This window comes from Martes martes (genome assembly GCF_963455335.1).
Source record: "Martes martes genome assembly, chromosome: 16".
In the NCBI taxonomy this organism is placed as follows: Eukaryota; Metazoa; Chordata; class Mammalia; order Carnivora; family Mustelidae; genus Martes; species Martes martes.
In genome coordinates, this window is record NC_137904.1 from 18,409,933 (window position 1) to 18,435,376 (window position 25,444).

Consider the following 25,444-nt stretch of genomic DNA (forward strand, 5'->3'; position numbering starts at 1 on the left):
GAACAAAGCTTCGCTCCTGAAGAGCCCCCTCCCCCTCCCAAAAAAGTAACATCAATGACACAGAGCTGAAATTAATCTACATTAGATGTTTTCTTCCATACCAGATTCAGCCCAGAAAATATGTACAGGGTCCTTTTAGCTAAGTGATATGGTAAGCTATTTGATCTCTCAAGCATACCTCCTGTGATGGTTTGTTTTATGTGTCAGTTTGACTGGGCTATGGTACTCAGTTGATTATCAAACAGTAATCTAGGTGTTACTGTTTTTGGGTGTTGGTCTTAGCCTACCAATAACCAATGTTGTGGTTGGGCTAGCCTCTGTAGTTCTTCTTAAGATAGAAAGATACCCTTCAGCAATAACCATGGTGAGACTTAAAAAAAATGAAGCTATATTACTTATAAGATCTAAAAATTACACAGCACATCTGGGACCACACAGTGAGGTCATTGGAGGGGGAGAGAAAGAGAGAAGGCGTGCGAGAGAGAGAGAGAGAGAGAGAGAGAGACACACACACACACACACAGAATGGACCTGGGCTTCTGCTCTTATTTGCTGTTGGTGAACTTAAAACATGAGAGGGAATTTAAAGCCAGGAAAAAACAAATGGCCAAATGGGCAGTTACTGTAATCAAGAAATATCCCTAAAACCAAGAAGCCTTAGTGTGGGAAGGTGACCTGGCTCTTTATTCAGTGCGTGGCTGGAAATGTGTTTGTTGAGGATCACTATCTTTGAAGTGGATGCCTCTTTGAAGTGGGGGCAAGCAAAGCTTACCTCAGGTACCTGAATTAAAAGAGAAAAATAACAACAAACAACTGTCAGGGTTTACACGACACTGTGATGATATTTTGAAGATGTGGTTAACATCTATAATCAGTTGACTTTAAGTAAAGGAGATTACTGTGTATAACGCAGGTAGATCTAGTCCAATCATTCAGAGGTGTTAAAAGAAAATTGAAGTTTCCTAAAGAAGGCATTCTGCCTCAAGATAGCAGTGTCAACTTCTGCCTGAATTTCCAACGGGCTAGCCTTTCCTTCTTGCTTCTGATTTGCCAGCCACCACAATCATGTAAACTGGTTCCTTAAAACAGATCTCTCCATCTAATTATATGAGATCACCCACCACATACATATACACACACTACTGTACTATGTACAATATAGAGTAGTGTGTACTATATACAAGAATAAATGTATATACTAAAATAGCACACACACACAGACACACACCCAATATTGATTCAATTTATCTGGAGACTCTGATAAACCTCCCAAACCACTCCTCCAGTTTTCTATAGTTGATGAAAACTCTTCTAAATAAAAATTAGCCCTTAAGGTTATGGCATGGGATCATGGTTGGAACTGGAAATTCATTTCCTGGGGTTGAGACAGACTGACTGTCCGTACACACTAGACAAAAATCTGGGGAGGAAAAGTAAAGAGGAGTAGGCAAAAATAAGGAGACAAACTTCAGTGAGAGATGTAGCGTCAAGAGAACAGGCTCACTGGGAAGGCTACAGTGAGAGACCTGGCACCCAGGAGAGAACCTGTGGAGAGTGAGTGTGAAGAAGAGATGTGACAAGGGAGAGGGGCAGACACCAAAAGGAAATGCAGAAGGAGTCAGAGATCAACTATCTCTACAAAAATTATGCCCCAAGCTCTTATTGATAAAAATGTATTGTAGATAATACCATCAAGAGTCGATCTTACTCTCCTTCTGGAGAGCTTTCTCAATCAGCAGGGCAGGCAAGTGGAAAACACATAGACTCTTGACTCTAAAGCTCACCTAAGTTTATATCCAACATGTGTGCTGAATAGCTGTGATGCCCTGGCATATATTATTACTTAAATTCTCTGAATTGAGGGCAATAATAGTATCTACCTCACAGGATGATCATATTAAATGAATTAATTCATCTTAAGTTCCTGGTACAAAATAAGTATAAATAAACACTTAATGTTCATATTCTCACTAATATCACTACCAAGCTGACAGATGTGTCTGTCTCAGGGATTCAGTTGAAGTCATTAACCCTTCAATAGAGGTTTGTTTTGAAAAATGGTTGAGCAGATCATGGCATTTACATAAGATATGTTCTTACAGAGAGTGTCATAAGCAGGAATATATAATTAGTGAACCCAAATAATCTTTTGAAACACAGTTGGTGGATTGCCTCTTGTCAAGGAGTGAGTTTATGGGAACTAAACCAAGGTAGGGTAAAAGCTAAGGCTTTGAGGATGGAAAAATCACCTCTAATAGGCACAAAGCTGATGAAAGGAATACTAAATTAAAACATGTTCACATGCTAGAATCAAGGGGATATTAAAGAGTTTGGGGGGTTCAGATGTCATTTGAACTGTAGAGGCTGCAGGCTTTCCCAGCTTCACTTCTGAGGATTTGTCAAGTCCCTGTGCAGAGAGTGACATTTAAGCTCAAGTAACTCAGCCTTTACCACCCAACTGAATTCATTCCTGTAATAGAGAGTAAGCTGAGGTCATTGACAATCTAGGCTTCCACACAAATTTTGCAATGGATATTGTGACCTTAGGGTTTTAGTCACCACTCTCATTTGGACTTGAAGAGGAAGACTTCGAAGGACAGGGTGAAAATAATATTCTGGCCTCTCTCCGGTCATGGAGAGTATATGTTCCCAGCAATCAATTCAACACTCATTAACAAGATATTAACACGCTGTCTTCATTGAGTTAATATCATCATTGCCCCATCACAGGGACCTATTTTGATCACAGGTAGACTTGGATCTTTCAAGCATGACACTTGTCCACCAAATTATTTCATTGAGTGACTATTTAATTGTATTAAATTTTTAGTATTTGTCATAGACTCTATCTTAACTTTGATATCTTACAAATCACATTGCAGTATTCCAGGCTGCTTAATTTCTACCTCAGACATATCATGTGGAAAGAAGTTTTTATGGGAAGGAGGAAATAAACTCATGAGGTACTTTCATGCCTGAGATGAGATGTGATAGCATTTTTCAAAGGTATTATTTTTCTGGTAGATCCTTTCATGCGAGTGTTGTATCAGTTATGTTATTTCCTATGAGGACACTTGGTTGCTATGGACAGTCTTTATTTTTTATTCTAAATGGTGGAAAATATAGAAACACCATAATATTTTAAACCCCAAAAAGCAAACACTTAACTAGTACTCAGGGGCAGCATAGGATGCTAGTGAAAAAGCAAGTCTATACCAATTAAAAGAAATCTGTCCAAGAAAATAGTCAAACAAGCTGGTTTTGCAACATGTTGAGCAATACTATTATCTATTTTTCTTTAATATTTTAGATGCATTAAATATTTAGTGTCTGGGGGAGAAAAAAAAAACCTATATGACAAAAGACATGTACGATATGGTGTCCTAATCTCAATGAAGATTTAATAGGAAAGAACATGATGACTTTGCATACAATCTAATTGTCCCATTTTTGTACCAATTCTTCCATTTAGAAAGTCAGTTTTACCTACAGCCTTTAACTTTGTGGTTGTATTTGCACAATCACTTTGTTACATTTGCTGACTTGACCCCAAATATTCATTTATATCTTTCACAACGACTGCGAGCCATTAGTTTTCTCCTTGTATTTTCAGTTGGCATCTACTTATTATTGTTATAAAAGAGCATTGATTTCTGAGTATCATGCTTTGTTGGTGTTGATTGGGTCTTCTAAATGAGCAATGATTTCTTATTTTTAGAGATAATATATGTTGTTCCCATAGGCACCTGATTAAAATGACTAGGTAGACACAAGTGTTTTTCAAAGTCAATTTAAAGGATGTAGCTGATATAATAATCTTTTAGCTCAACAAAAACACATCTCTTTCCTTTTAGAAACAACAGTAACCAGTCCATGGTAAATTTAAGTGTGACTTTATCTGAAGAGTTAGTTTTTTCAACTTTTATCCCAAAGAGTGGCAGAATACAAACATCATAGATCATTTACGTGCCATGCTCACATCTGCATACTGCTTTCCTAGTCACCCAGCTACCCTCTCCACATCTGTGAATACATGTGTTGTACCAGTTTCATGACCAAGGTATTTTGACATTCTGTGATTCTTGTTTTTACTGTTGCTACTGAACAGTTTCTTTTTTTAAAATATATTTTTAAAATTAAATCAAATTTAATTTTTTGGTGTCTGTGTTCCAAAATTCATTGTTTATGCATCTGACCCAGTGCTCCATGCAATACGTGCCCTTAATACCCACCAGAGTTTCTTTTGGGTTTAAGACAACTGGCTAAAATTTTTATGACTACTACAAATTATTACCTAATACAAGTTTTTGTGTTTTTTATTTTGGCATAACAGAATTTCCTGAAATGTTGATTGCCTGACTCATTTGGCTGTCTGATTATCTGTTAGGTAGCCTGTCATATCTTAAGGAAAATGCTACATCTTTCAAGCCAAATATATGTTTCCAGTTTCTCCTAAAGTACAAAGCTATAAAAAAAAAAAAAAAACTACCCGTTCGTGTTTACTGAAGAATCTAGTGAGTATTTAAATTGATGCCTTGAAATAACTTGGGTTAACTGATCTTTATTTTCAAGACATTTTCTTTCACTTCATAGATTGATATTTACTGCTAAAAATAAAATAAGAGAACATATGCATTTTGATGAGTTTGAGTTATGGTGCTCGGCACTTAGTCGGGCTGGCTTTAATCACCTGAGATCAATTCATTTGGATTTAATAAAAAATCCACCATTTAAAGCTGAATAATTTGCAACAGTCTAGAATTTGACACTTAACAATGCCTGCTGTGATGGTTAATCTTCTACGTCAACCTGGCTAGGGCCCGGTACCCAGGTACTCAGCCAGACGTGATTCTGGATGTTTCTTCAGAGGTGTGTGTGTGTGAGATGAGACTAAGACTTAAACCAGCAGGCTGTGAAAGAGGGATTATTCTCCATGGTGTGGGTGGGCCTTGTCCCATCAGTTGAAGGCCCCCTTGGAAGGAGGAATTCTGCTCCAAGACTGCGTTCAGGCTGAAGCTGAGATGCTCCCTTGGACCTACCGCCTGCGGCCTCACTTGCCAGCCTTCACCGTCCATGAGCCCATCACTGGAAATAACTTTCCATCTCCGTACACACCCTATTGGTTCTGTTTCTCTGGCAGATCCTGACTAAAACGCCGATGAGGAGGAGCACAGTTCAACAGTGTGAGGTGTACCTGGATGGAGTAGCAGGCAGTCATGGCAGAGAACAAGTAACATCTGTGTCTTCTGACCTAGAAAGACATCGGTCAGAAGACAGTTTAGCTTTTCAAGTACACGACATCTTCAGTGGACAGGCACACAGGGGCAAAGTGTGTGCATGCTTACAGGCACACAGGAGGGGGAAGGGACATGGCACACTGCTGGCCGACGCCCTCGGACCGTGACTGGGCTGCTGGGTGCTGCTGGCAGGCAGGGAGGTGCCCTTCTCTCTGTGCTCTGTGGTGCCTTGATTTCAGCATATGCTGTTTCTGTTGTTAAAAGACTGGCACGTGGGGTGCCTGGGTGGCTCAGTGGGTTAAAGCCTTTGCCTTCAGCTCAGGTCATGATCCCGGGGTCCTGGGATCGAGCTCCACATCGGGTTCTCTGCTCAGCAGGGAGCCTGCTTCCTCCTCTCTTTCTGTCTGCCTCAACTTGTGATCTCTGTTAAATAAATAAATAAAAATGTTAAAAAAAATTGAATCTCTAGAATGAGGTCTGCTTTTAAAAGACCGGCATGTGTGTATACGTAATGGGAAGGATTGGTTTTGAATCCCCTTCCCAGCCGACTGCTGGCAGGGAGGACAGCATGGCCAAGTCTGTCTGTGCCCAGGCCCCTCCTGCCCTGGGGCAGCCAACCAGGGCTGCCCTGATCCCGCTCTGGTTACAGAGCCTCCCCAACACAGCTCGGAGTGTTCATGGCCATGTGTGGTTTTAGAGGACGCTCGTCCCTCAATTCTGGCCCTGGTTTCCGGGCTTTCTAGGAGCTGGGAGGCCCGTGGCACAGCTGGGGAGGCCAGGGTCGTGCTCTCGAATCCGAGGGCACCATGCAGTAGGGCGCTGCTCCTAGGTGCCGGACCCTCCTGGGTGCTGAGAGGCTGGACATGGCTCGACTGGAGGTTCCCAGGGAGGAGCGTTCTGCAAGCCGCGAGAGCTGTGAAGGCAGGGTGGTGGGGCCCAGCCACCTCAGCTTTGCCAGGGGCAGTCAAGCAGCCCAATCCCCTTGCAGAGATGCTTGCAGGGTCGACCCCCCACTGCTGGTCGCTGGCTGGAGGAAGTCGGCGGAGGCAGTGCCCACGTGTGCCCTGCACAGAGACCTGCCTCCTGCCCCCCTCCACTCAGAAGGACGCAGGGGGTGAGGGTCCTCGGCATCTTCCTCGGCCTGCAGCCCTGGGCCATTCAACCCAGCAGGGGGTCGTCTGAAAGTAACCCTGTCACCTCTGGACCAGCCCTGCCTCGAGCATCTGCGCACAGGCAGGAGCAGACAGCAGACACACACGTGCTCAGGGGAGGCGCGTCAGAAGCAGCCAAGCACCGGAGTGGAGCCCGCCCGCCCGCACCCTGTGAGCACCCCTAGCTCCGGAAGCCCCGTGAGCTGTGCGGCGGGCGTCGGTCCCCGCGCTTGTGCCGCCCAGAGATGCGGTCGCCCCGTTAGGGCAGACCCCGCTGCAGCGGCCCGGGGTTCTGTTCCGCAGCCGGCTGTCGGCGGCGAGGGCCGCTGTCCAGAGAAGCGGCGGAGCCCGGGGGCAACCGGGAGCCGCGATGCAGCTCAGAGCCGCTGCCCACCTCCGGACTGTCCAGCCACAAGTCCTCTGTCCCTGAGTGTGCCGACGGCTGGGGCTGCAGCCCGGCACGGAGCCTGGGGATGCTCGGAGGTGCCGCCCCGCCCCGCATGCCCTTCCAGAGCCTAAGGGCCGGGACCACGCGGCTTCTGTTGTCCTTCCTTCCTTCCTCCAAGGAAGATGGCTGGACTGCAGCACCAGCCTGTCTTCCCGTCGCGGGTGGAAGTGCCGGAGCGTCTGCGCCCACTGTGAGCCTCTGAGGGCCGTGGCTGGAAGTGCGGGAAGTATCCCAAGCCCGCCCGCAGCGTTGGATGGCCGCAGCCGGAAGTGTCAGAAGTACCCCGGAAGTGCCTGAAGTACGCCGGAAGTGCCTGAAGTACGCCGGAAACGTCCGCCAGGCGTTCGCAGGGAGCGTGGCACGCTGCGGAGCGCTGTGTCCCTGAAGCGCCCGGCGGGGCCTGGCCTGCTCCCCCTCCACCTGCTCCCCTGGGCCAGCTGCCGAGGCGCTGAGAGAGCTCGCTCGGCTGTAAACACCCCACTCCTCACAGCTCCGCCGATGGGTAACCCGGTGACTACCTTGCGAGCCCCGCGTTGGTGGGTGCCATGGGCGGCTGCGCACTTCGCCTCCCTTCGCGTGGCTTACGGCGGCAGAGCTGGGGTTAGATCCTGCGGCCTGCGGGACGGACGCACTCCAGAGTCTCCAGAGTCCACGCCCCCGCGGCCACGACAGACCAGAAAAGCGTGCGCCCGGTGCGCTGACCACTCTGCCCGCAGCTCCCTGGCCCTGAGGAATTGTCGTCCAAGGTGGGTCTCCGGGGACTTTCCGTTGCTCTTAATGGTAGAGAGCTGTCCCCTCCCCCATCCCTAAGAGTTGGTGCTCTGGGTCATCCAGTGTTAATCTCGTGCAGTGCTCCAAACGACCTCGTCTCCAGCCCCCTTTCAGCCAGGTGTCCCATGGGCTCTGACAGTCGCGTGGGCTACCGGGGCCAAGGACGCCCCCTCGCCACCACTGGGGGAGCTGAGGGAGGGCAGCCCCCGGGGCTGGGGCTCAGGGGGGGGCTGCGTCCAAGCTGGTCTTGTCTCTCTGTGATGCTTCGGGGATTCTCGGAGACTCTGATGGCAGCACCCTGGCATGGGTGGGTGGTCCTTCCTTCCCAGGTGCCCCTCAGCCCTGGCTTCTCACTGTGCACTCTGCAGACTCTGATGGGATCCACCCCCACCCAACCCAGAGCTGGCCTCTGACCAGCAGACGTTCCTGCTCACCCTTTGGTGGTCCCGGGAGGCTTGTGTGCTGTCAGTGGGGTGCCCGTGCCACAGCCCGTGTGGCCCAGCCCGCTCAGTCCATGTCGGTCTGGAAGGCTGCCTTGGGCTGATGACCAGGGAGGAAAAGGAGAGGGAAGGCACCACAGAGCTCCGGACAGCCCCGTGGGACCTCGTCTCACCATCCCAAGTCTCCCTGGGCAGACCTCCGGAGTGTGTGACTTTGGCATCAAACCTGTGCAGACCCTCCCGAGATGACCCAATGCATCTCTGTAGTGTGTGGATACCGAGCGCCCTGTTTTCAGCTTGTGATGGGACGCGGCGTCCCAGCATGGATCCCTGTGAGTCCCCCTCCTCGAAGGCACACACTGTTCCTCCTGCCCGAGGATGGATATCATCCCCTCCTATAGCATTTGGCTGCCCTGTGGTCTTTTCGGATGCGCAGAATGTGCCAGAAGCGACACCATGTTGTTCAGGGCTGGCCCCTGAGAGTCCATTCCACGCTCTCACTTCCGTGCAGTCCTGCCGCCATGCTGCCGGGGGGAGGGCCACCTGCAAAGAGAGGCCCCCGGGAAGGACAGACAGCAGGCCGCACCTGCTGGATGTCTACCCAACTTGTAGGAGCGCTCCCGACCCCCGCTGGCCGCTGTGCGTGTGTCCTCACCCCGTCAACCCACACTCACGGGAAATGACGTGACCCTGTGGTTCCGAGCCCCCAGATGCTGGAGCGGCAGCGGGCGACTGGAACCAGGAGCCACAGCAGATTTTAGAGGGAAGGGGTGCTGCCATCGACATGGGTTGGTGATAAGTCTCTGTGCGTGACCTGGCAGGTTGACAGCGTGTCCCAGGGTGAGAGACAGGGGAAGGGGTGCTGTGAGGGGAGACTGGTGGGGTTGTTGGGGAGCCTCCCTTTTCTGGGGTCACAGGCATCCCTTAAATCCCAGTCTCCCACTTCCAGGCTGCAGTCTACTGAGGGGTGAGTGGTATGTCCCAGTGTCAGTGTGGGCCTACTGTCCCGCCTCTCTGCACACATTTCTACGCCCGTTGCTGGTGTAGGGTTCAGGCAATGCCCTGCACCCCATTCTCCTGCGGTGGAAGTCCGGGTCACCCAGACAGTGGAGACAGAGCCCCCTGGGCACAGGTGGAGGCCAGCACGCCGCCCGGGGGCCCTGCAGCCACAGCCCAGGGGTTCCAGGAAGCCCAGGCAGACATTTGCTGGCTGCAGCGGGCCAGTAGTCCCGCTGACCTTCAGCGGGGCCATTAACCCCCTCTCATGGAGGGAGGGGCATCACATGTTTGGGGACCAGCTATGGAACCATCCCGGAGGCACTGAGTTTTTCCACCACTGGCTTGGCTTCTGTTTCTGCCGTGAAAATGCTGTGTCCCAGATGGGACTTCCCCTCCCTGGACGCTGGGCCCTGTGGTGGGAGAGTGGCCGTCCTGTGGTTGCCTCAGGTGACGGTGATGGTGCCGCCAGGCTCTGAAATGGGGCGTGCTTGTTAGTGCAGCAGAGCCGGGTGGGGCCCGCCGGCTGGAGGGGAAGGACGCGGGGCAGGACGCAGGGCCGGCCGAGATGTGGGGAGCTAGCTATAAGGCAGAAGGAAGATGGAAGGTGAATGAGGAGGGCTTGGTGGCCAATAGGCTGTGGGGCTGGGAGGGGAGGGAGCCATCCAGGGATCCCCAGGAGCCCATGCATTGGGGTGGGGCCCACCCCGAGGCCGGCCGGCCATCAGGCAGGGCTGAGTAAAGAAGTCCCAGAGAAGCCAGAGGAGTCTGCGTGGAGGGCAGCTGGTTGGGGGGAGGGGGTCCTCGAGGCGGCCTGGCTTAGTTGATCCCCCACCAGAGTGCACTGGAGTCCCGAGGGCTCGGGCCTGAGCTGGTTCAGTGCCGTGTGCATGGGAACTCACTCATTCATCATTCCTTCAGCTAACTAGCACGTTGGGAGGACCTGCTATCTTCTGGGCACGTTCCTCTGTATGGGACATAGAGGGATGGACAAGACAGAATGTAGCCAGTCCTCAGGAGTTGGAAGTCTGGTGAACAGGTGACCCTGGCCTCCTGCCCGTGCCCTGCGTCCTCAGGGGAGGCGGTCTCTCCAACCCTCTCTGCCAGGACGTCTGCTGGGACCTTTCTGGCACCACTCGCAGGCTTACCTGGTGGCTGTGTGCCACGTTTGGCTGACGGGTTGAACCTCTGTCCCCACTCCCACATGCCTTTCTCATCCGGCCTATGTGGACATGGACCCTCGCATTAGGACGGAGGTGTTCTCAGAGGAAATCCTCCATGCCAGGAATGGGGAGGAACCGGCCCTTGGTAGCTGCAGGTTCCGACACTGGGGCCCCGGTGTCCTAGTGCAGGTGTGACCTTCACAACCCCAGTGACGGTTCTAGCTACTGCCCCCAAATCCAGTTCCAAAATTAACATCTATTAGACTCTCATGGACTCCGTCTCTAACATCTGTCCCCACAGCTCCTTCACGCTCACATTGACAGCATCTCCATTCCTCCCGAGGATGGTTGGAAAACAGAGTCAGAGTCCACCACGTCTCCTTCCCAGGGCTGGTAAGTGCTGCAAAGCAGACATCCTGTTTTCATTTTTATTGTTGAAGAGTGTGTGGCAAATTTCTGCCACACGGGATTCTTGTTATTAGTGAGGAACTTTTATTAGGAGGGCTTTTTCCTCTCTAGCAGAGTGGGAACCGGTAAGAGTGTTTCCGGGGTTGGGCGAAGGCTGGTCAGACAGAGGTCAGGAGATCAAGTGGACAGTTGTCACTGGAGGTCGTTGCTGGCCGAACAGTGCGAGGGGTTTTCCTTCAACCTGTCTCAGAGCCATGTTGAGGGGCGCACGTGTCTTGGAGCCGAGAACACTGAGCCTCGAACCTGTGGCCTGCTTGGTCACCATCCCTACACCCTGTTCTCTGCTTTGGGATGTCCAGGTGGGAAGGTGTCATCCTCTGGCCTGTCGTAGACTCTTCCTCACACACTTCCTGCCAGCCCCTCCCGGCCTCTGGCTAACAGCCCCAGCCAGGTGGCCCTTTCCTGGACCCCCGAGGGCATCTTTCCTCCGGGAGGCCCCGTAGAGCAGCACTGTGGATGTTTTTATGGGTCATGTTCTGAATGTCACACCCAAGTTAAGTCTATGCTGATTCAATTAGAACACGTAAGCCGAGGGACTTCATCGTCCCGCAACTGGGTCCTGGGTGAGAGGCTTCTCTCTGGACACAGCTGTCCTCACTGCTGGGCTGCGAGCGACCGACCGGGCCCTCCCTGGTCAGCCTGTGTGCCAAGCGGTCTTGCGGCAGGACGGCAGAACTGGAAGCCCATGCCCCTGCACACATGGGAGACTGAGGGCCGAGCGGCAGGGGTGGCACACTGGTCGGAGCCACACAGATAGGCTTTTGTCCCAGGGGGTCAGCCCAAGGCCCGAGGGGCTGTAGAAGCTGCAGCTGAGGAGCTGGCCGGGGCTTGGGCCAGATGGGGTCCCTGCCTCCGGAAGACGCCACGTCCTGCTGCCCCCAACCTGGGAATGTGTGGCCTCACCTTGCAGGAGGGGCTTCGCCGATGTGACTGATTCAAGGTTCTCACTGAGGGTGGGGGTGATCCTGGACTGTTGGGACACACACCAGGTCAGCGCGAGCAGCCTCCTATGTGGGGGCAGGTGGGTCTGCATCAGACAAGGTGAGACAAGGAAAGCAGAGGCGTGTGTGTGCACACGTATGTATGTTCCCGTGTGTGTGCTCGTGTGTGGAAGAGACAGACCGGGAGTGAGGGAAGCAGGTGGAGGATCGCCTCCGCTGCTGGAGGTGGAGGAGGGCCCTGGGGGCAAGAGCACAGGTGCATCTGGACTCGGCGGAGACAAGACAATGCACTTGCCTGGGTCCTCCAGGAGTACGGCCCTGAATTTAGACCTCATAGCTCCAGAGTTGCGAGAGAGTGTGTGGTAACTTGTCGCGGTGGCCGCGGGAAAACCGTTGGAGGCATGACAGCCTGCCTCTAGTTCAAGAGGGAGATGGGCTGTGAGCAGTGGGGGTCGGTGCTGGCGGGGGCCCAGAAGCTTCAGGCCGCACGTGCACAGTGCCTTTCTTGGCGCCCGGAAGACAGGGTTATACAGTTTTAGGTGATTGGATCTATCAATAAGTTAAAGAACAAAAACAGCTGAAGGAAAAAAAAAAGTCAAGTATATCTTTTGGCACAAGATGGAACTTGTAAAGTCTCCAAGCAAAAGTTTTCATTCAGACGCCACCATCCTCACTGAGTGTTCAGAAATATCTTTCCACCATGCGCTCCCAGTTTCAGTCTCCTGGAATGAAGAGCAGACAATAGACTTAAACAGACGCCTGCCTTCCTTGGCTGGCGGACCGTCACGGGCCAGCCTGATGGGGTTGTCCCCCGCATGGACAGTTTCCGTGAGCCTGGTGGAATGGTTCTCGGGGGCTGCCCGCTCCTGGACCCCCCCCAAAGCCCTTCCGTGCTGGTCACCCACCGGCCTCCAGCGCTGGAGGCCGAGCTCCGGGAGCCCCGCCCCAGCCCGTGTGTGTCCTGCGCTCTGTGGTACCTGGCATTGGTGGCGGGTGCGTCAGCCATGCTCAGGGAGTGGTTGTCCCCATGGTTTGGCCAGGGGGTTTGACTGGCCACCAAGGACCTACTTCCCTGAGACAGGAGGGTCCTCCGTTGGGGCAAAGAGTGTCGGTGATCTTCTCTGCTCGTCCAGGTGCTGAGGTCTTGCATCTTGGGGAGCATCATGGAAGGATCCCGGTCGGGTGGCGCACCCACAGCGAGAGCTCCTCCGGGGGCCTGATGGCACGTGTTTCTGCAGCTCAGGGTTCAGGACTGTGCACCAGCTGCAGGCCATGCCTGGGGCTTGACAAGGCCACTAGCCTCAGGGAACTCCTTGTTTCGAGAAAAAAGCTGATCCTTGCACGGGTGGGGCTGCGGGCCCAGCTCAGACGGGTGTGGAGGATCACAGGCAAGGGAGCGTCGCCAGGGTCGCGGGGGTCTCTCAGAGGAGCTACGTCTCCCACTCGTGCAGGAGAACCAGGGAGGGGCTGGACACTGTGACATTCCAGTGGCTTTGGGGCCACGGACTGGGGTGCTCCTTTGGGCCTTTCTTGCCGTGTGAACTGAGAGTCCCCAGGGACGAGAACTCTGTCTTCCGCTCCTTCTTGCCCCTTGCTCCTAAGGGGATGACCAGCAGGCCGGCAGGACCAGCACCAAGAACATGGTCTTCCTCTCCATCCTGCTTCCCCAGGGCTGGGCCCGGGTCCTGATGTCCAGCGAAGGACCTTGCCCTGGCCTGGGACTCCTGGGTGGGTCCTGGGGATGGCACTCACGGTGCTGGGGGAGAGGCCTGGCAGCATCTGATTCCTTCCTCCCCTCCGTGCTCGAGGCCTGCATCCCGACCGCATGCCTGGGACGCTGTTCAGATGGCTTGGATGTGGAGACCGTGGCTTCCTTGGAAGCCCCTCACCTCTGACGGGCCGCATCCTTGAGCCAGTGAGGCCATGTTCTCTCTGACTTCTGCGCCATCTCGCCCGGACCTGAGCATGCTCCCAGGGTCGAGGAGGTGTCCATGGCCTCGTCACTCCATCTGCACTTTGGTGAGCTCCTGCTTTGAGGGCTGGAGAAGGATCTGTCACGGCCAAGAAGAGCGCATCCCCATTAGAAGGACAGCTGCCCCCAGTCTCTGGGCCTTCCTGGTTGTCTGTCCTTTCTGCCGCAGGAGGAGTTCAGAGCCAGCAAGTCGTCAACTGCTGGGGCGCCGGCTCAGGTCCCAAGAGGGTAGTGTCTCTATGAAGCGCGGGGCTGTCCTGGCCCCTGCCGCATGCAGGGCAAATTCTAGGTCCCTCATCCTGGCGGTAAAGTTGCCTTTCTTCCAGGGCCGGCCTCTTCTGGATGTCCGTCATCCCTGCATCGTGCGTGCTGCACAGAGGGCTGGTCGGGCCCCCAAGTGCTGTGCAGTTTGGATCCGCCCACGTGTACACTGCTTGGAACAGCCTAACTGTTCCTGGTCAGAGACAACCCCTGCTCCTCCAGGCGGTGCCAGCCCATCTCACACCGCGTCCCACAGCTCTTTGCTCGACCCGAGTGCAAACACGCTGCGTTCCAGTGGTTTTGCCTCGTGGCCCATCCCTCACTGCTCAGACCCTTCCCTGAGGATGTGGAGCGTGTCATGTCGGATTCTTGCCTGCTCCATCCTGGCACAGGGATGCTCACGGTATCCCTGGGAAGAATGGCTGGCACTCAGCAACTGCTGGAGGGTTTGAGAGCATGGTTGTGAGGAGCAGCCCCCCCAAAAGAGGGGGGCCGGAGGGGCGGGGGATGGGGAGCCTCGGACATTGCTGGCGGTGGACTTGTGAGGAGTTTCCAACTTAACAGAGTCACAAGGCCTTGTGAGTTCCTAGCTCTGGTCCAGACCAGACCTTGAGACCACCCACTCAAGATGAAAGCTTTTTTTGGACGGTCAAGTCCCTGCTGAGAGTCTACAGCGTGGAGAAGATCAGAGTCTGGTGGAGAAGGTGAGCACCGAGAGTGGTTCACGTGATGACTGAGTGGAGTGTGGGCCCCTGTGGGCACACGCAGTGGAGCTGAGGACTGTCATTTGACATAGAGAGGGTGAGAATCTTCAGGGTGACTCCTGAGTAATCAGGGAGGGCTTCCTGGCGGAGGTGACCCTAGCACAGTCTCAAGGACTTCATCATCAGTGGCAGTTGTGCAAAGGGAAGGGTGGGGTGTGCGCAATACTGACAGAGGCCGCTGGCGTGAAGTCCCCATCCCGCGTGGTGCAGCGGGGTGTGTGGAGAACTCGCACATTGTGCTGCAGCCAGAGCCCGATACGCTTGCTGGAGGGCAGTGCCAAGGGGTTGCTGAAGCACCAGAGGAGCATGTCGGGCAGGAGTCAGGGAACGTTCAGGGAAACGTCCACCTACAGGAATCTCAGGGCCTGGTGAAAGCCAACGCCCTCCCGTGCTCCTCACTGAGTGAGCAGGTGGGACCCACCCGGACCCTGAAGGACGGGCCCATGTCAGGCTCCCTTCTGCCTTCAGGCCATCCTGAGATCCCAGGGCGCAGAAAGGCAGGAAGGGGGCGGCCGGCAGCCGGCGTTGGGAGCCTATTAGACGGAGATGTGTGCTTGTGGTAGATCGCGGGTCGGCACAGAAGGTGCCCCGAGACACTGGCTCCGTGACACTCAACGGGTGGAACTCGTGGGCATTTTCCTCCTGGACGCAGAGGCATCGTTATTTCAGATGCACAGGGAGCCGAGCCTTGAGCCCCCGTCGGCCCGCAGTGTGAGGATGTCTTCCCCACGGTGTGCTCTAATTGCCGCGCTGGGCACAGCCAGCTCCGCGGCCGCTCATTACCGTCCAGATGTCAGCACATATGACCAAATATCCCCTACCCATAGAGGTTCCCATCCATCTCACGTGAGGTGTTCTTTCTCACATGTGGTTGAAAACTGCAGGCTCCAACCCCTTCTGTCACCGCGAGTGTCAGAGGCTCCCAGGTTAGCGTCGGTCTCGTTTGCTTGCACCTGTGAGCACCCACAGGCCGGGTGCAGGGTGGGCCAGCCCTCAGCAGTGTCTAGACATCATGAGTCACCAGCACCGTGGCCTCCAGGAAGGGGAGGTCGGCCTGTACTGGGAAGACTGCATGGAGAGAAGTGGTTTCCAGGCTGGGGCCCATGGGACGGCTTCCGGTGCTCCTTGGTGCCCCAAAGTTACTTGCAAACTAGGGCTTCAGCGTGTGTTTCTGTAAACAAGGATGTTTTCCCACACAACCAGGACACACTCCCTGACCCAGGGGGTAGCCACAGTGTGCCTGATCCCAGAGCCCACGCCCTCCAGCTGTGCCGATGATGTGTGTTACCCAAGCACCATGTGCTTCCCTGAGTTCTCCCTTTCCCATGGCTCCCTTGGGCTGGAGAGGCCCTCGGCTTTCCCCTGAGGTTGCAGAAGGCTACGGGACAGGAGTTTGGGTCCGTGTGGGGCTCCTCAAGAGGAAGGTGTGTTGATGCCTCCTCCGCAGGATAGGGTACCTGTTTCCATGTGTCCTGTTGCTGGAGGCAATGGCTCCAGTCCCCTCATCAGGAGGACATCTGTCATGCCTTTGCGCTGCGAGACCATGCTTCAAGTTGTGTCAGTATTTTACTCCTTGTCACCTTTTCAGTTCATTTGTATGTGCGCGTCTATGTGGACTCAGTTTCCTGTTTTAGTCAGCAGGTTCTAACCTATTACTACCGCCATTTGATTTCATACTCACATTATCTCGTATTTGACCGGTGGGAGCCCTCTGTGTCCCTTGACCCATCCTTGCTCTGTCCCCATCATTCTACGAACACCTCCTTGCTTGACCTTGACCTCCCCAGGTCTGGGATCAGTCCCTTCTCTGAGGAGCCCTTTCTTCTTTCAGTGGAAAGTGGTATGTAGAAGCCTAGACGCAGATGCTAGGCATGCTCAGTGGTGTCGGGGTGCCCCTGCTTTCCGGCTTTCCAAAGAACAGAGAGATGTCTGTGAGATACCATGTCACGCTACGTTACATGTTGTCGTTATCTGAGTGTAGTTTACATATCGTATGTATGGCCATATGGTGCGTATCCGGATGTACCAACAGTTCCCATTACGCACACACGCTGACACTTCTGCATCAGTCTCCAGACACCGGAAGACCTGAGTTCTCATCGGTACACCTGGTTCAGATTCGGGTTTTCTCCCTGTCAGTATGTGTAACTCCCTCCCCGTGATGACCGACTCGGTGCCTACGAACACAGGGGTGTAAGCAGCAGAACTAGCTTGCATCCCATGGTTTTGGAGGGTCAGGGGGGTGGCCTGGTTCTGGCTGAGGCTGGGAGGAGAGAGTGGCCCAGGCCTCACCCCCGTGACTATGGTCACTGGCAGTTTCCGGCGCTCCTAGGCTTATAGACGCTCACCCAGTCTCTGCCTTCATGCTCTCCATTGTGTGGATTTCTCTGTTCAAATGTCTCCTTGTAAGGACGTCGGTCAGACTGGCTTAGGACCCGCCCCGCTCCCGTGTGAACCCGTCTTAGCCAGTCAGGCCCACAGCAGTCCTGGTTGGAGGCTGCCATGTGGGCACTGAGGGGCCGAGAGCTGCCTGCAGCATGGCTAGGGCTGCTGGTGTGGGACATGAGCAGAGAACAGGAGTGGGCAAGGGGGCCTCCAGCCGCCCGTGTGGGTCTGTTTAGCAGGAGGCCCTCACCCATGGAGCGATGTCCAGCAGATCAGTGAGCACACCAGTTTGCAGTTTAGGGCTGGGGTCAGGGGGAGGTTGCACATCCGATGTCACTGGTATGAGCCGTGATGTGTCACATGAGCAGAGATGCTGGAGTGGGCATAAGGGTCTGGTGGAGGTGACCACCGTCCGAGTGGGGCTGTGACAGGCTGCAGGCCATCGCTTGTCAACCCCCCTCTGATGGCGCCTTGCAGGAGAGGGGGAGAATGTGGACGTCCTGACATGAATCTGTCCCAGAAAAGTCAGTCCCCTGTGGGACCTCTGCTGGGCCTGTGCCGAGGACCCCTGTGTTGAGGTGTGAAATTCATATCAGGTGGATGGCAGGTTCAAGGCCCGACTCAGCCGTGGACCTCAGAACCCGCCCATCGCCCTCCAACGTGGGGATTACATAGCACCACATTTGCTGCCTGATAAGTGTGGGGAACATTGCGGTTAGGGGTCGTACTGGTTTCCCGACCTGTCCGGTCCTCACACGCACCCTCAGAGGCATGGAGAGATCTACAGCCAAGGAGACACAGTCCCAGGCTGAATTAATGGGACAGGATGGAGGGGGGCCGGAGCTTCCAGAGCCGCATGCCTCCAGCCGTCAGACTCGTGTGGCCCCCACCCCTGGCCGTGTCCATTCCCCCCAGCCCTGGCCCCTCTACTGTGGATGCCACGCTCTTGCTACCAGCTGGCTTCTCCGCCTGTCCTCACCCCATCTGGGAAGTCACCCCAAGCTCTGCAGTTGGTCCCTCCCAGTAGCTCCTGCCCCCAGGCATCACCCACATCACCTCCCGGTCAGGTCCTCCCCGTCCCGGTTCTCTTGTTCTGGCACCCTCCTGCGTCCCAGCCCTGGTCCTCAGCAGCCCACTGGCTGGGGGCCCCTGCATCTGGCACAGGTGGTGGGAGATGGGCAAGCCATTCCTGGGGGAGGATCAGAGCCACGTTCAGTGAATGCCACTCCCTGGACCTGTGTCCTGTGCTGGAAGCAGTGGGTGGCTCCTGCGCCCTTGTGCTCTGAGCACATGTCCCAGCGTCCTGGCAGCGTTGCCCTAGAAGTGCCAGGGAACCTGGGGCCCAGGGGAGCAGAATTGAAGGTCCCTGGCTTGAGACCGGCTTCCTGGTCAGGACCCAGGACAGCGACTGTCTGAACCCCAGACTTGGGCCAGAGTGGATGTCTGGGTCTGGCCTCTGCCTGCACAGTTAGGTCAGCCTGAGGCGCACACGCCCACAAAGCCCTCAGCACACTTGGGACAGTGAACACATCCAGCAGCTTCCTGCTGCCCCCTCCTCACCCCGAGCCACCCACTGACCTGCTTTCTTTGGCTGTAGACCACTTAGTGGTTCCTAAGTTTTGTAAGCAGAATCCTACTCCTTGTTGCCTCTGGCTTCCTCTGTCCTGAACACTCTCCATGTTTCCCCCTGATAGGATTTCCCTCCTGTTGTATGGCCGAATAGTACTCCACGCCACGATGCCCACAGCTGGTTTCCCCATCCTCTGTGGAGGAACACTCGAGGCGTTTCCGGCTCGGGGCGAAAATGAGAACCTGCAGCGAATATCGACTTGCAAGTCATCGTAAAGACGGTTGCATGTTTTCCTTGGGTGCATACACACCGAGGGGGCAGGACAGTCAGATCTTACAGCAGGTATGTGTTTAGCTTTCTTTTTAATTGAAATTTTTGTTGAGATAATTACAGGGTCATATGCAGTTTTAAGAAATAACACACAGAGGTTCTGTGTTTTACCCATTTTCTTCCAGTGGTAACATTTCGTAACATCACAATCAGGACATTGACACTGATACTCCCACACCTCTTATTCGGTTTCCCCAGGGTTCCTAATGTTACTATGTTACTAATGTGTGCACAAGTCTTCAGTTATGGACAGGGGTCACTCACCAGCTCCCCCTGCTGTCCGCGGGAAAGACAGTCCCGCCTGCCCGACTGTTCCAAGCACAGGCAGTACAGCCTGTCCCCTTCTGCCCTGGCTCCCTCCCACAGCATGGCGCCCCAGAGAGCCTTCCAGGCTGTGTGTCTGGCTGTCCTCAGCTCCTCTTTATGGCTCAGCCATATGCAATGCTGTGGGCATGCCTTCCATTCACCCGTCAAAGGACATCGGCTTGACCCCAGGTTTTGGCTCTGAGGAATCAAGCTTCTGTGAACAAGTCCGCAGTTTTCTGTGGACACAGCCTTTGTTTCTCTGGGACGCTGGTTAGTAAGAGCCGCACGTTTCCCTTTACAAGGCGCTGCCAAACTGTCTTCTACAGTTGCTCCCCGCAGCGCATTCCCTGTCTCCATCACCATGTCCGTTTCCGCCAAGCTGATGGACGTGCTGTGGTGTCTCACCGTGGTTTTTCCTTTGCACTGTCCTGACGACTGCTGATGCCAAGCATGTTTCATGTGCTTTTTTCTCAAAAATGAAATCTCTGATTACGTGTTTTGCTCGTTTTCTGATTCGATTGCTCGTTTCGTTTTGGCTGTTGGGTTTTGAAGTTTCATGGTATATTGTGGCCATGTCCTCTGTAGGAAAGACGGTTTGCAAACACCTCCTCCGGGTCTCCAGCTCGTCTTTCCATCCCTTTTACAAGGTCCTTCCCATTTGATATGCCCCAACTCACCCATTTTCCGTGCTTTCTGGTGTCAGCTCTGAGAGCTGCTTGCGTAGTCTCAGGTATCAGACTTTTTTCTTCCTTTTTTTGTTCTAAAAATGTTATGATTTCGCATTTTAATTGAATTCCCTGATGCATTTCGACTTAATTTTTGTATGAGGCGTGAAGTGATGGGCGAGCTTCAGTTTCTACCTGTAAACGTTCTTCCTCCACCAGACTGTCCGTGCACCTCTGTCAAACGTCAGTGACCCACACTGCTGTGGGCTTGTTTCTCGGTTCTCTGTTCTGCTCTGTCGATCTGTGTCTCTCCGCCTGTGGATACCACGGTCATGGTCTTTATCACTGTGGCAGTGGTTTCGAAAAGTGATCTCACCCTCTCGGTTCCTCTCCACCAAGATTGCTTTAATTATGCTGGGGGCGGGGTGTCTGTGACTCTCCAGATAAATTTTAGAATAAGCTTGTCTACGCCCATAAAAAACTTGCTGGTGTTTTGACAGGAATTCCATGAAACCTGTACATCAATCTGGGGCTCATTTCACCAGGTTGGATCTTCCAACCTATGAACACAGCTCGTCTCTCCATTAGTTTGGGCCTTTTCACTGTCTTCCATCGGCATTCTGGAATGTACAGCCTGCCGATCCTGGGCACACCTGAGGATTTCATCCTCTTCGAGGTGGTTGTACATGGCCTTGTGTTTTTAATTTCGGTTCCGGCATATTCGTCATTAGCATACAGGACCAAAGTGGATTTTTGTGAGTCGGTCCTGTATCCTAGAATGCGCTGAGCTCATATACTAGTTGTCGGAGTGTTTTTGTTGATTTCTTGAGATGTTCCACATAGATAATCTTGTCGTCTGTAAATAGAGACCGTTTATTTCCTCCTTTCCAACCCACAGGCCTTTTGTACGTGTACATATTTCCCGCCTAGCGCAGTAGCTGGAACGTACAGGACTATGTCAGACGAACTTTGTTCCTACTCGTGGGGAGGAAGCATTCCGTTTTTAACCATTAAATATAATGTGAACTGTTGCTTGTTTTTGTAGCTGTGTTTTATCAATGAGGTAATATCTTTCTATTGCGAACTTTCTGGTTTTTAAAAAAATCATGAATGGCTGTTGGATTTTGTCAAGAGCTTTTTCTGCATTAATTGCTAGGGTTTTTCTTTCGTTTATTGAGGCAGTGGATTACATCGATGGTTCTGAATATTCAACCAACCTTGCACATCTGGAATAAATCCCAGTTCGTCATGACATGGAATACCTGTTAGATTCTATGGAATTCTCCTTGATAATGTTTCGTTGAGAGTTTTTGCATCTTAATTCATGAGCGATGTTAGCCTCTGTGTTTTTCTTTCTTGGTGCACAGTCTGGCTTTTCTTTCAGGGAAATCCTGGCCTCATGAGATGAGCTGGCAAGTGCTTCCTCCTTTTCTGTTTTCCAAAAAAGATCGTGGAAAATTGGGAGTTAATCTTGTTCCCAGCTTTACTGATGTATAATCGATGAAAAATGTGTCTACTGGCTGGGAACAGCATGGCATTCTGCTATACGTAAACGCTGTGAAATGCTCACCAGGTCAGGCCATTAACACGCCCATCCCTGACGAAGTTGTTTCTGTGTGTGCCAGAACGTTCTAGAATTCTCTCCCAGAGCATTCCGAGGGTGCACTGTATCGGTGTTGGCCACAGGCACTGTGCTGCACGTCTGACTCACAGAACTCTGTCCTGCATAACTGAAGCTTTATCCCTTTTACCCAACACCCGCCCACTTACCCCTAGTCCCCGGCGGCCACCCTTCCACTCTCTGCTTCTAGAGTTGACTTTTAGATTCCACACGTAAGCGAAATTATGCCTGGCTGATGTCATTGGGCATAGTGTCCTGCAGGGTCGCTCCTGTTGTCCCAAATGGCAGGATGTCCATGTTTTTTAAGGCTGAGTAAGATTCCATTGTGTGGACAGCCCGCATTTTCTTTACCTGTTCACGGGTTGGTGGGCACCAGCGGGTGATCACACACCTTGGCTGTTGGGAGTCACGTTGCCGTAAACATGGGGGTGCAGGTGCCCTCGAGATACCACTCCTTTGGGCAAATACCCGGAAGTGGGGTTGCTGGGTTGCAGGGCAGCTGTATTTTTAACTTTCTGAGGAAACTCCTTGCTGTTCTCCAGAGCGGCTGCACCAGCCTGCGCTTCCACCAGCAGTGCACGAGGGTCCCCGTTCTCTGCTCCCTTACCAACCCCTGCTCTCCTGCACTGCTGACTCTTGCCATTCGGACAGGGGTGAGGGGTTACCTCATTGTGGGTTTGACCTTTATCTCCCCGATGCTGAGTGATGCTAGCATCTTTTCAAGTGTCTGTTGGCCATCTGGATGTCTTTTTCTGAAAAAGGTTATTATTATTATTTTTTTAACGTTTGGTAGAATTCTCCCACACAACTATCCTCTTGACATTCTGTCAAGTGTACTTTTAATCATGAATTCAATTTCTTTCATGGTTATGGGGATGTTTGGACTGTGTCCTTATTTTGGTGAAGTTTTGGTTAAGTTTTCTAGAAATTGGTTCATTTCTTCTTTGTTGTATTAGAAATTGTCCTCTTCTCTCCTAATCCGTTTAATGGCTATAAGCTCCATAGAGATAATCTCTATTTAATTCCTGCTACTGGAGAACTGTGGCTCCTTCTTTTTTAATTTCCATCTGTTTTGGAGAGGTTTGTAAGTTTTACTGACTTTCATGCAAAGAACCAGATTGTTGTTTCATCGATTGTTTTCTGCTGTTTTTTATGTTCACTTTCATTGATTCCTACTCTGATTTTTATAATTTCCTTCCTGCTCCCCGCTCTGGGTTTATTTTGCTCTTCTTCCCCAGCTTCTTGCAGGACGGACTTAGCTAACTGGTTGGAGATGGTCCTCATGTCTGGTGCATTTCATGCTGTAACATTTCCTCTCGGCACTGCTTTGAAATCGCGGTTTTGCTGGTTTTCGGCATGAGAAGTGACTTCTGATCGAGTGCTGGATGTGCCATCCTTCATAGTGGGGGGTGTGGGGCCCGGTTTCATTTCTCTATTTAGCAGAGAACCACTGTTGACTCTGTGGCTCTGATGACAGCTTCACTGAAGGGCTTTGTCACCGGTGTCCCTTTGCTCATCTCGGGTCAGCCCCAGGGCAGTGTCTCCAATGGGGGAGAGGCCTCTCTTCTCCCCACCTCACCCCCATTCTCTGTCCTCCCTTATTGCTTGTAGAAACGGAATTCCCTCTCAGACTGTGTCTGGCTGCATGGTTGCCTCACAGAAAGTGCATGTCTCTGGCATCCCAGCACCCTCCTGCCCTGTCTTTACCGCTTTCCTACCACAGGCTCTGCCGCGTGTGCCCAGGGCTGGGCCAGCGTCGAGCCCCACTGAGGACCACACCTGCCAGAGACATCGAGACAGGTGTGGAGACCCAGCGTTCTGACCGGTCCCATGGTACAGAGCTGGCCGCGGGCGGTGCATGGGGAGCGAGTCTGGGAGCAGACAACAGGCAGGCCAACTGTGCGTGTCTTGTTGGACACGGGCACAGCACACACAGCCAGTGTGAGCCACGCTCCTGGGGAGCCGATGAGGAGGGCTCTCTACCCGTCCGTCTAGCAAAACTTAAATACCAGATTTACGAGCACAACAGAGAAAAAGGGACACTTGCATCCTGTTGACAACGTGTGTTTGGAGGGCAGTTTGGCAGAACACGTCGAAATTCACAAGCCGTGGAACCTATGGTGAAAGAAAGCTCACACATCCATGTCAGGATGCCCTGAACCAGAGGACATTTAGGCAGTGTTTTGGCAGAAATGGTTAGAAAGGCCGTGAGAGTAACGTAATCCTGTAGACGTGCTGGACAGAAGACGCACCTGTTTGTGTGGGTGCTGGTGGCCCCGGGTGTGACAAGGGGCCGGCGTTCTCTCTAGAAATCCCTGCGTGGTCTGAATCACGAGAACATGCTCTTCGTTAACTGTGGGTAAAGCAAACTACCATAGAGAAGAAGAGAAATCCAGAGTCGCTTGCCCAGAAGGGAGGCCGTGGCCATCTCGTCCTGTCCCGCTGGCTGCAGAGCAGACCCTCCATGCCTGGGGGACGGGCCCAGGGGCTCCATCAGGGGCAGGCGCAGAAGCCGGCACGGGAGAGCGGCCGCGAGGGGGAGGCCGGCACCTGGAAAAGCGCTCTGACCTCCTGCTCCAAAGCAGGCTGTTAGTTCATTCACTAACCTGGAAGAATGTTTTTGAATAAATCATGAGCATGACAGTTACATTCTCTAAACCACACTGGGAAAAGAGTTATGGTATTTACTATGGGGACAGGAAGATTGATTCTCGCCCAGAAGATCTGCCAGGTCCTTGATTTAGGGAGCTGGTGATCAGCACGTGTTAGCTCAGATTTATTTTGGCTGGCTCTCCCCACAGCCTCCACCCTGGGAGGCCCAGGGACACTTGGGTGGGATGGCCCCAAGCATGTGCCATCCTGCGGGGTCTCTGCGAGAGGATGCACTCAGCCAGGCCATGGGCAGAGATTGCTGCCCACTGCTGCCTCCTGCTATGCCCCAGATCCCAACCCCCACCTGGCAGCTTCAGGCACCTCTGTGTACCATCCAGCTCCTTATCCTGGAGTTGCCGGGCCTCCTAGTGGGGCCTCTGCCACCGGCTTGTCCTGTGCTCTTGGCCCTGATGCCAGTCCCATGCATGACTGGCTTTCTCCTCAGGCGAGGGATGAGCAGAGACCAGAGAGCTTCCCTGCCCTCGGGCAGCTCATGGTCCAGGGTTGGACGCAGACCTGTGGTCAGTCCCGTGTGACAGGTGGCCTAAGGCCTGTAGAGAAGGGAACATCCCTGCCTCTCGACATCGGCTGTCTGTACACCCAGTGTCCCTGGGTCACCTTCTGGTCCCCACACCTCAGTCAGTGCCCACATGCTGTTTCCTCAGGACTAGCAGTCACCCTTGGGAGGGGGCGTCCAGCCGACCTGGGGTGCCAGGTGCTTCCTTAGGGGCCACTGAAGTGTCAGCGGGTGGTGTGGTCAGGACCACTGATCCTACAGGTCAATGGGGTTTGGAACTTGTGGATTCAGGCGGACTTGGGACCAGCCTTTCCCGCACCCAGGTACCTGGTGGCGGGCCCCACTCAGACCTGCTGTTTCCTCCCCCAACCAGCACTTCCCTAGCCCTCCCAGCTTCACCAGATTCCATCCCGTTTGGGTTGGTTTCTGGCTCTTACCCTCCCTCATCCGGGCCCCTGCCGCCCTGTCTCCAGCCGCTGCTGCATCTCTCCCGGACCACCTCCCATGGCAGACGCTGCCTGGGCCTGCCCGCGCCCTGGCCACAGGACGCAGAGGAGAGGGTGATACACGCATGTCCCAGCTGCAGCAGCTTCTGATGACTCTTGTGTGGGGACATCTGCGCATCAGAAGTCATGGAGCGCGAGGGTCAGTGTAGGCATCACAGCCCCATGAAGATGCAAGCAAGTCAGACATGGCCCTTCGGGAAAGGAGGAGAGTCCTGGCCAGCCTGGGCTTCAGCTCTGGCTTCCCCCTCCCCTGTGGCCTCAGATCTCTGTGCCTGGATTT